Genomic DNA, 11,092 nt, shown 5'->3' on the forward strand with positions numbered 1-11,092 from the left:
CATCAGACTGCAGTGTGGCTCTCGCCTTGCAGTCTCAGAGCCAAACCACCCCCATTTCTTAAAAATTAGACTACTCAGTATTTAAGAGATGTTGCTCCAAGAAACTGATTCTAAATATGCACCATCATTCACTAGCACCCGGGCCCGGGAGCCATACTGGGTCTTACAAAGCACTCACCTACATTCTTATTTCAAGTAGTTGACAAACTCGCATAGTATCCCTAAAAATCATCCTCTCCTGAAGGAGAAGCATCTTTGGCAGGGGTGGGGTTGGACGCTCTCCCTGTTTCAGGTGAGAAGTCCTTACATTTCTCACCCTGAACCAGCAACACCGCAGCCGTTAGGTGTTGGGCAGTGTTGAGTAAGGCAGCTGACATCCAGAAAACCTTTGCCTGGTCTTAGCAGCTGTAACAACTGCCAGCTGGGCAGCTTATAAACAAAGGTTTATTTCCCACAGTCTGGTTCTGGTGAGGATTCTCTTCCATGCTGCAGACATCTGACATGGTGGAAAGAGCTGGCCCTCTGGCCTTTTCTATGGGTACTAGTCTTATTTCTGAGGGCTCCACCCATTACCTCCCAAGGCCCAGCCTGCTGACACCATTGCATTATTGGTTAGATTTCCACATGAATTTGGAGGGAAGCAAGCATCAGTCCCCCACAGCTGTGGGGAAGCTGGCCATTGTTCTGAATCCAGTGCACTTGAACTGAGAGCGGTCATAGTTCCAGCTGTGAACAGAAACCCCGCCAGGCAGTTTCTCAGTCACTTTGATTCTGACTGGGAAGGGCCCCAGGGCAGTCATCTGCTCACAGGCTCCTTGAGGACTGATGTAGCTTTCTGCACTGGGGTTGCTATTCTAGTCTACTTGAACCATTCGGATAAATCACCTGCCCCCACTGCCTTGTGCACACTGTCACATGACTGACAATATACACTTGCCATTGGGTTTCTCATATCTCAGCTACCGGCCACCCAAGCCTAACTGGAAAGACTCATCATATTCCATTGCTGGAGGAAGGTCCTGTTACTTGACGGTAAGTTATTACTGACGATGGATGAGCCTGACAGCTGGTATAAAAACTAACTTTGAAGGCTTTTTAAAATGCATGGTGTCCTCCCTAGGGGTTGGGCATTCAGCCAGCTCTGCAGTGTGGGGACTAGGTGATGCCAAGTCGGGGACCAGAGGACAAGAGCTCTCTTACTGATGAGTGAGGGCAAGAACAAATCAAAAGAGTTAGTGGTCCTACCTTCATGATCATCAAGCCTGTAGACTTTGGAGTCCACCCTTGCCAGCCCTGTGACCTCCACCAAGTTCTGAAATTTAATGACCTCAGAACATCAGTGCAAAGCTGCACTTTTCACACAGCTATTTAATGATCATATTACAGTTGTTAGACATTATTATGCATTTAGATAAGGTGAACTACTTTGCATACTAATGTCAAGTGCTTAGAACCTTTTTGCAGCTTTAAATGCTCTTAATGAAAAGGGAAAAATATGTAGATTAATATGCTAACTTATCTAAGTGAAGCCTAGTGATCCAAATCTGCAGATTCCATCTGTCTGTAGCACCACAGAGATACTGGGTTCAAATAATCTTATCCTACAGCTCCATCTAGTCACAGATGGGATTTAAATACTAGCTGCTAGCAGGATCATTTCTGTAAGGACCAAGTTCCTTCCAGTGCTGTGAATAGTGGAGAATAATAAAATAAGGCATAACCTGGAAATAATGGAATCAACTGCAAGGGGTCTTAGAGTTAAGACAGGCTCGACATAATGATGTTTTGAGTTTACAGTGCTCACTCTCAAGTGATCACCAAACTGTAGACTAGTCTCAAAAAGAAGTTGATTCTAGAAAATAACATTTAAAGTCAGCTACATTGTAAGCAATAAAGAGTAATTTTGTTCCAACAGTCACCACTTTCCCATCTACTTTCTCTCGATTCTAATGAACTGTTTCACTCGCATCAAAACCGACAACTCGGCCGAAAAGGGACAATTTGACTGCAGATGCATAGCTGTCTCTGTGCACCCTGGACACCTTGCTCATTCATACATATATGTAGCTCTTCATTCAACCAATGTGCAGATGCTGGTTCCTGTGTTAGTTTGTTTACATGCCAGTGCAAAGCTGATGGTGTGGGAAAAGGGATGCCCAAAGGAGGGGGCACAGACAGAGGGAGGGGAGACTGGACAGTGATGGAATGAGCAGGATTCTGTTGCTACCTGGAAGAAGGAGCGGTGAATAGAGCTGGCATGTAGAATTGGTAACCAGCTGGTGAAGGGGGACCCGTCTGGTTGATGGTTCTATCTTTCCAAGAAGGATGAGGCTGTCCATGGGAGATTTTGTATCCTCAAGGACGGCATTTGAATCTATAAAAGATCTAAAAGGAAGTTACTTGAGTTGTTTTAATAGAGTTACCAATCACTGGTTCTCCCCTAAATTTCTAAATTTAGTTTAACAATCTTATTCTATTTAGAAACTCAGTATCTACCAATTCCTTTTAATTAGTTTGATTAATATCTAGTTTCATTTTAAGTGGATTAAATAACCTTCATTAAGTATTTTGTTACACTTATAAGTCTATTAATTCAATTTTCTTATTTAAGTACTTATATTATCTAATTAACAAACAAATCTTTCTAAGTACTTAAGTAATCCTTGGAAATCTAATAAATTAAAGTTACAACTACGGTGAATCTTAAGCTCTCTTAAATGCTTTGATGTTTTTGTGCATTTACTAAGATTACAACCTAAATTCAAAAGTCTAAATTTAATTATACATTTCAAATTAACATGCCAAATTCTCATAAATATTATAAGTACATAAACTACCCACTATGCACAGACATCTCAAAAACATTAATGTTATAGCTTAATTCTCTCAAATATTTCTATATTTAATTCAAAATCCTCCCAGGATTAAGAAATATTTATTTACAAAAGAAATCATTATTACTCCAATAGTGTTGACATGACTTTCCCAAGAGGTTTCTGGTTTTGCATTCTCAGCTGGGGGAATTTTTTATGATCAAAGAGGTCCCAGCTCTGACTTTGGGTTCTTGGCTGAGGCGGGCAGGTCTGATCTCTGCCTGTGGTCGCGTCATCCCCTTCCGGTGGCCCAGCCCACACCCCTCCATCCCAGGGACCCAGTTACAGTCTCCCTCCTCAAGGTGATCGGTAGTTGCTTCCACTCAATTAGCTGCACCGACTCTGTGTAGTGGCCCATTCTATCCAGGGTTCTTTTCACATTTGTCCTCCTGCTGCAGCCACACTCCTGAGTCAGTATCTAGCATCCAGTTGAATCCCTCCTAGTGTTGTCCAGTTCTAAGATCATTTCAATGACAGGGGCAGAGCCATCAGCTGAAACGGACAGCCTGTGAAGGCCAAGAGGTGAGGGGTGGGAGGAGGGAAGAAGGACTGTGCAGTCGTCTTTGGGATCACCAGTGTTCTAGTGACTTCATGGGCTATGCTGCATACCAGATGGAGAGTGCTGCTGACGGGCACCTGGGCGGGCACCCTCCCAGCCTGCTCTCCTCTGCTCTCGTCTATGTAACAGGAGGCAGTTTTATTTGTTCTGGACTTATAGCTGTCCAAGCACCTGTCTATTCCAGGCTTACATGTTGTTATAAGAATACCATTTCACTCAACTCCCTTCTCAAATGTCCTTTGGTGTTCACTCAATTTTAAAGAAAACCAACCTGGTAATTGTAGAGGAAGCTTTATAGTGACTTATGCAAGACAAACAATGCAGAATTCCAATGAGCCAACCCATTCTCAAAGGAAAAGCAGGGGCTGAAATCAAACTGGTTAATTAACCAGTTCCAACCATGTAGATGTTGGAAGATAATATAACATATTCAAAAGTATGTATATCTTTTTTTTAGAACTCCCAACTTTAACTTATTTTTTTAACTTTTTAAACATTTGTTTATTTACTTAAATTACTCATTGCCAGACAAAATGACATGAGATAAAAACCCTCTACTATAGTATAAAGATAAATTATGCTATCTAAATTGGGTAAAGGAGAAAGAGGAATTGAAGAAAGAGATAAATCTGGGTATCTGAGTTGGGAGGTCTAGGTGACTTTGAAAGATCAAGTAAATGAATTGGAAGAATAGTCAGCTGTGGCTGAAAATGGGACTTATGAACAGCAAATTTGAAGTGGTGCTGTCAGTGCTCACGGAGAGGAGAAAGATGTCTTTGAATATTGGAGAGTAGTAAGTCAAGAAACTGGATTCATCAAGATGACCATGACCAATTCTTACTCTTTAAGAAAAATGTACCTCAGAGGTTCACACTCATATTGATGCTCAAACTCCACTGCTTCTTTCTCTGGAAAGATGTGGAGGCACATTTATGGACCGTCTGACCTAGAAGGAACCGTAGATGTCACCTGAACCTATCACTGTCATTATAAGCAATGAAACTGAGGCTTAGAGAGATCGTGGGGGAGCAAAGGAAGAGGAATGTAAAGCACAGTACCAGGCCTCTTCAAAGTGATCACTGGGGTGGGGCACCTTTCAAATGGTGTGTGCCATGGGAAGGGGCTCTTGATCTTTTGAAGACTCAATCCTCCTGACATCAGGAAAAGGCCTGCGGCAGACTTGCCTGCCAACTTTCATACTGGGGTTAGGTAGAATTTCTTTTTGTGAACATGTACTTCCAAAGGTCTCACAGATGGTAAAATTCTGCTGGTGGCCAGCTGAGTTGCAACACCCAGATAATGGGGTCCAAGCTACGGCCACAGGTCTGAGCCTATGGTGGACTTCTCATTCAGTGCTGGTGGGAATGACAGATAAAGGCATCACCCTGCAAGGGGGAGAGCAGAGGTGTTGTCTGAAGTTGTGGAGAAGAGGATACATGCTGGTCAAAGAGTGAGAGACACATACACCATCATTTTTGGGAAAGAAGAGATGATGGGCTTCCCAATAATTATTCTCACTGTTCATAATCAGTCTGAACAGTATTATTTTTCACCTTTCATTTTCTGACCACTTGAAGGTAAGTTTGAAGGTAAATTAGAAAATAAACACTTTCCCAAAAAGAATGTTGAATATTCTTTTTTTATTCTTTTTTTTTTTTGCAAAAGAGAGAAAGAGAAGGAAAGAGATAAGATGAACTCGTAGTTGTGGCACTTTAGTTATTCATTGATTGCTTTTCATACATGCCTTGATGTGGGGGGGGGCACCAGCCAAAGCAGTGACCCCTTGCTCAAGCCAGCCACCATGGGATCATGTCAATGATCTCATGCTCAAGCCAGTGACCCCATGCTCAAGCTGGGAAGTCTGTGCTCAAGCCTGATAAGCTGATTTTCAAGCCAGTGTCCTCAGGGTTTCAAATATGGGAACTCAGCATCCAGGTCAACACTCTTTCCACTGCTCAACCATCGGTGAAGTGAATGTTGAATAGTCTTGAACATTTTTGAATGTTATCTTGAATGTTCTTGGTCCTCAACTAAATGGATAGCCAGGCATTCAGAGGTCGGGGTCCTCTGCTCCCTACACAGGTCACCATCAGGAGTTCGATGTTTTAAAAGTGGACCAGGCCCTGGTCAGTTAGATCAGCAGAGAGTCAACCCAGCGTGTAAAAGTCCCAGGTTCAATTTCCGGTCAGGACACACAGGAGAGGCAACCATCTGCTTCTTCACCCCTCCCCTCCCCTTTCTCTCTCTCTTTCTTTCTCTCTCTCTCTCTCTCTTAAACCTCCTGCAACCATGGCTCGATTGATTCAAGCACATTGGCCCTGGGTGCTGAGGATGGCTCCCTCGAGCCTCTGCCTTGGGTACTAAAAATAGCTTGGTTGCGAGCATGGCCTCCAATTGGCAGAACACCAGCCCCAGATGGGGGTTGCCGGGTAGATCCTGGTCAGGGCGTGTGCGGGAGTCTGTCTCTCTATCTCCCTTCCTCTCAAAAGAAAAAAGAAAGTGAACCAGACCCTCTCATTTTCTCATGCAAAATCTCTCCCCTCCCCAAGCAGTGGCCTCTGGAGAAGACTGCTTCCTGTGGGCAGTGCAAGCTGGGAGTCTCCCTATTGTCACTGTCAATCAGTGGCAACAGTAGAATTGAGTGAGTGGCACCCCAGGCTGCCTCAGGACCACAGAAACCTCAGCCCTGACTGATGTGGAGACAGCACACACAGACAACTCCCAGCTTCAGGTCAAGCCACTCTTCATTCAGAGCAGAGCCGGGCCTGAGGCTAGGAGCCGAGCCCAGCCCACACAGACTGCGCCTCCAAATGGCCAGGTGCCTGGTGGCCAGCTGCTGCTCCTTCATTACGGAGCTCCCCCTTTCTGACTTCCAGAGCCTAGAAGGTTCTGGAATACATCTTTGTTTCTCCACACTGCTCTTTCCTCACTCAAATAAGTGTCCTAATGGGTCTCCCTGCCTCAAGTCTCAACCCCTTACACTCTTTTCCATCAGGTGCTACATATGGAAGATTGAATTTCTAAAATAGCTGATCCCATGCTCTTTTGGACCCTTGCCACGCAACCACCAAGAGGCGGGCCTAGGTCTCCTCCCCTTGAAACTGGGTGGCCTTTGTGACTGTCTTGACCAATAGAATAAGGCAGAAGTGACACTACATGATTTTGGACATGAGATCATAAAAGGCCATGCAACTCCCACTTGGCTCTTTGTCTTGAGGTGCTCACCCTGCACACACAGCCACTACTGGGAGGGAGGCCAGGCCCATGGAGAGGCCATGTGGAGAAGAGCTAAGGTTCCTAGCCCTCAGCACTGGCCTGACTCCCAGCCGACCACCAGCACCAACTGGCAGCCGTATAAGGGAGTCTTGTGTTCTTGGGAGCAGACACACCTGCCCTTAGCCATCTAGCTGATCCCACGTGGAGCAGAGATGAGCCTTCCCTGATGAGCTCTGATCAAACTGCATCTTTATTAGCAAAATACATGGTTGTTATCGTTTGAAGCCACTGTTTGGGGAGGTTTGTCATGTGATGGTGGAGACCAGAGTACTGGGAACCCAGCATGGTCCAACTGTATTGCCCCAATTTCCCGTCTCTTTCTCTCAGCTTCCTCTTCCTCACCAGCCAGTCCTCCAGTCCTGGTCTTGCTGTGCTCTCTTGTGCCTCCTAACTTTTGGCCCTGATCTTCCCTCTGCCTGTAAAACTCACCTTTCCACCGCCCTTGCCACCCTCTCTTACCTAATTCTGGTTGTCTTCAAGACTCAGTTCTAGAATATCCCCCTCCAATATTTGGACCGGCTACTCCCAAGTAGGATGCCAGAGGGATCTGTGCTTGTCTCCCTATGGCACTGACCACAATGTAGTTCAATGTGTTTGTGTCCTGCTCTCCCATGAGATAGTGAACTTCTTATGCAGAGTGTGTCTCATTTGTTCTTGTAACCTTGGATATTAATGCAGGGTCTTATGTAGATTGAATGTGTGTGTCCTCGTCCCTCCCCCCCCCCCAGCCATATGTGGAAGCTAGCCATACCTAGCCTCCAATGTGGTATTAGGAGATAGGGCCTTTGGGCAGTAATAAGGTCAAGAGGGTAGAGTCTCATAAAAGAGACCTTTCCCCTTCCATCATGTGAGGACACAGCGAGAGGACAGCCATCTGTGAAACAGGAAGACAGCCTTCACCAAACACGGAATCTGCCAGCACCAAGATCATGGGACTTCCAGCTTCCAACACTGTGAGAAATACATTTCTGATCTTTTTTTTTTTTTTTTTTTTTTTTGTATTTTTCTGAAGTTGGAAACGGGGAGGCAGACAGACAGACTCCCACATGCGCCCGACCGGGATCCACCCGGCACACCCACCAGGGGGCAATGCTTTGCCCCTCTGGGACATTGCTCTGTTGCAACCAGAGCCATTCTAGTGCCTGAGGCAGAGGCCATAGAACCATCCTCAGAGCCTGGGCCAACTTTGCTCCAATGGAGCCTCAGCTGCAGGAGGGGAAGAGAGAGACAGAGAGGAAGGAGAGGAGGAGGGGTGGAGAAGCAGATGGGCACTTCTCCTTTGTGCCCTGGCCGGGAATCGAACCCGGGAGTCCTGCATGCCAGGCCGACGCTCCACCACTGAGCCAATCTGCTAGGGCCCATTTCTGATCTTTATAAGCCATCTGGTCTATGGTATTTTGTTATAGTAGTCCAAATGGACTACAACAGTGTCTGTCGCAAAGCATATGCTCTATAAACATTTAATGAAGGACCAATTCCAGAATGCAGTCTAATGGCATGGAGTCCTATTGGAGGTAGGAGAGTATATGGTATTTTCTGAGATAGGTCCCAATGAGGTTTCCAGGTTCTATTTTCTCTGGTGACTTGTGCCTGCTTTTATAAGGTCAAGTTCTTTCCTGAATGTCACCAACAGCCTTTCTTGGTTGCTTGCTCTTGTATACAAAACTGACTCAGGCGAGGCCAGATTCTCAGCACATTTCATTCCTGATTCTAGAGGACCTGCCCCAGAGGCATCTGGTACATTGGTTCCCAAAGCATAGTGTGTAGAATACAGAGTAGTGACTTATGTATAAATGTACATGGGGATACCTGATATCATATCCCAACTCTGGAATGATAAGTGACAGGTATCCTACCTATCATCTTCAGTAGGAGAGGATGAACAAAATTAGCATTCAACAGACAGGTGGCTATTCAATCAATCAATCAAATCAATTAATAAAATAATATCTAAAGGAAACATACATGATAAGAAACATTAAAGTACTAAAGTAGAACTGACAACTGAAGAAGCAAAGCTAATTCAACATGGACTTTCAATTGAGCAAAATTAGTACTCTCAGATGTGAAAGAATGCTGCCGTTATTAAAAGGAAAAAACTTGGACATTGAATTGGCTATTGACATCAGTGGACTGTTGTCAACTTTGACAATGTACAAGCAAACTTACAGATACCAGAGCTGACAGGTGAAAAGAGGAGAGCATAAGAGATCTGTCATTAGCTGATAGACAATGTTAATAAGAATAAATAAAATGTCTGAAATAAAAATGGAGTTGCATGATATTCACATTTTACCACCCACATAAATTCAAGGATGTTCAGATAGAGAAGGAAGAAGAACAAGAGAGAATTGACACTTGAAGTCACAAAGTGTCAATGAACTGACAGCGGGGCAAGCATAGAGTTTGCCATGAAGCAGGTGTGAGATGAGAAATGGAAGCCAGCTGGTCCCAAATCCTGTGTGGTTTCCCACACCAGGATAGACTCTGGTGCTCAGAGATAAGAATTTAGTAAAACATGATGTCCTAAGTATTAAACAGCACCCACAATCCTCAATATGCATATATTGAGCCAGTGAGGGAGGAAGGGGAGATCCCAATGAGTTGGAATTGGTGTCTTATTATAGAAGCACTGTGCAAACAGAAACATACTTTATTTACTCTTCCATGACTCCTTCAAAATTACTCTTTCCTTCTTTTCTATCTGTTTATGAAATCTTGAGCAAGGTTCATAACATTTTTGGCCCTTTCAGTCACAAAACCAGTTTTGTTTCAATACTTCTCATCCATTGGGATTCTGAAACTGTGTCCGATTGAAAGCTACCCCAGGTTGGGTACTCAACTGTAGTCACCTCTAGAGTAGAACACAGTGTGGCAGCTTGTTTCTGTTCCTCTCACTCCACCTCCCCACCTCCTTTCTACTGCAGTGGGCTGGAGAGGGGTCCTGCTAACTCCATTTCCATAAGGTACCTTGAAATCACCCTGCTGAGATGTGTAGGCCATGTCATCTGTCCTCTGACTTATTTGGTCCTTCCTAAAGTCCCTGACTTCCTTGCCCCCAGGCAATCCTCTCGGGTGAGATCCCCTTTCAGACAGTCCCAGGCTGGCTCCTTTCCATAGGGTCACTGACTGTCCTGTGTTGTCCTTCAATTAAGTGCAGCCTGTTCACGTCATTCCTTTCCCAAAAAAAAGCAACTCCAGCCTTTGGGCTTAACAGGTGTAAATCAAAAGCTTCTCCTTTTCCCAAACTTCAGGGGATATGGAGTTCAGCTCTCCAAGTGATCCTATGACCTCCAAATCACATTGCTAGAGGTGAGGGTGGAGTACTTTCTCCCCTGTAGGGGAAGGAGCATCACTCCTTAAATACTCCTCACCCTTACCTCTTCCACCAAAACCTACTACCAGGTATCAATAGTGATGTTAGCAAAACTGGGCTGGTGGTGGTGGCGAAACGGCAGCAGGTGGTAGACCAGTGTGGTTCAGACTAGATCTTGGTTCAGTAACTTCAGTACTTGAGTTCTGGCTAAGAGAAGAATTCAGAGCTGTGACTCAAACTGTAAGAGAAAGTTTATTTAGAAAGTCACACAAGTAGAAGAAGTGAGCAGTTGAAACAAGTTACAGAGGCAGAAGGGGTCCTTGGAGCTTAGGAGAGAGAAGGGTAACAGTAAATGTGCCAGGGTGTGGAAGAGGAGGGGGTCGTGAACAGCGTGGGCATGCTCCCAAGAGGAAGAGTGTGTTGGGTTCTCCATCCTAAGGGCTTTTAAGGGTGGGAACTTCAAGGGCGGTCCCAGGGGAGTATCTCAAGACTATATTAATCAGATTTCCAGGTGTGTCTTTTCAGGGCTGTGGTCTCCCCTGATGGTTGGTGCCAGGGCAGTGGGTCATTAGTCAATGCAGCTGGTTCTGAGGTGAGCCATGGCTTCCCTTTGTCTGCTTTAGCTGCTTTTCTGGGGCTGGAGCTGAAACACAACTGAGTCCTAGATGTATCTGATGTGGGTCAGAACCTTGTTGTCCTAGGGGCTTAATGTTTAAGGGCTACTCTCCAGCCTCCTTGTTTGGTCTCCCTCTAAGAGTCTAACCCACATGACCAGCAACATGCCAGGGCAGGAAATGTCAGGGGAGGGTCTGCACTGCATGACCAGGGATATGAAAAGCCAGGGGTCTGTACTGCATGGCCAGGGATATGCTAGGGGAGAAGAGTCCCTGGGGGGCGGGGGTTCTTGTTTTCCCAGTTCTGTCTGTTGTTAGGCTGCCAGGCTTTCTGTCCTACCTCCTTCGGAGCCTGGCCCATCATTCCTGCTCAGCTTGTACCTGTCATGCCTACGAAAGTTCCATGAGTCCCATACACTTCGCTTTAGGATACAACACCTATTGTGCTGTCTTA

The sequence above is a fragment of the Saccopteryx leptura genome, chromosome 3 (genome assembly GCF_036850995.1).
Source record: "Saccopteryx leptura isolate mSacLep1 chromosome 3, mSacLep1_pri_phased_curated, whole genome shotgun sequence".
NCBI lineage: Eukaryota > Metazoa > Chordata > Mammalia > Chiroptera > Emballonuridae > Saccopteryx > Saccopteryx leptura.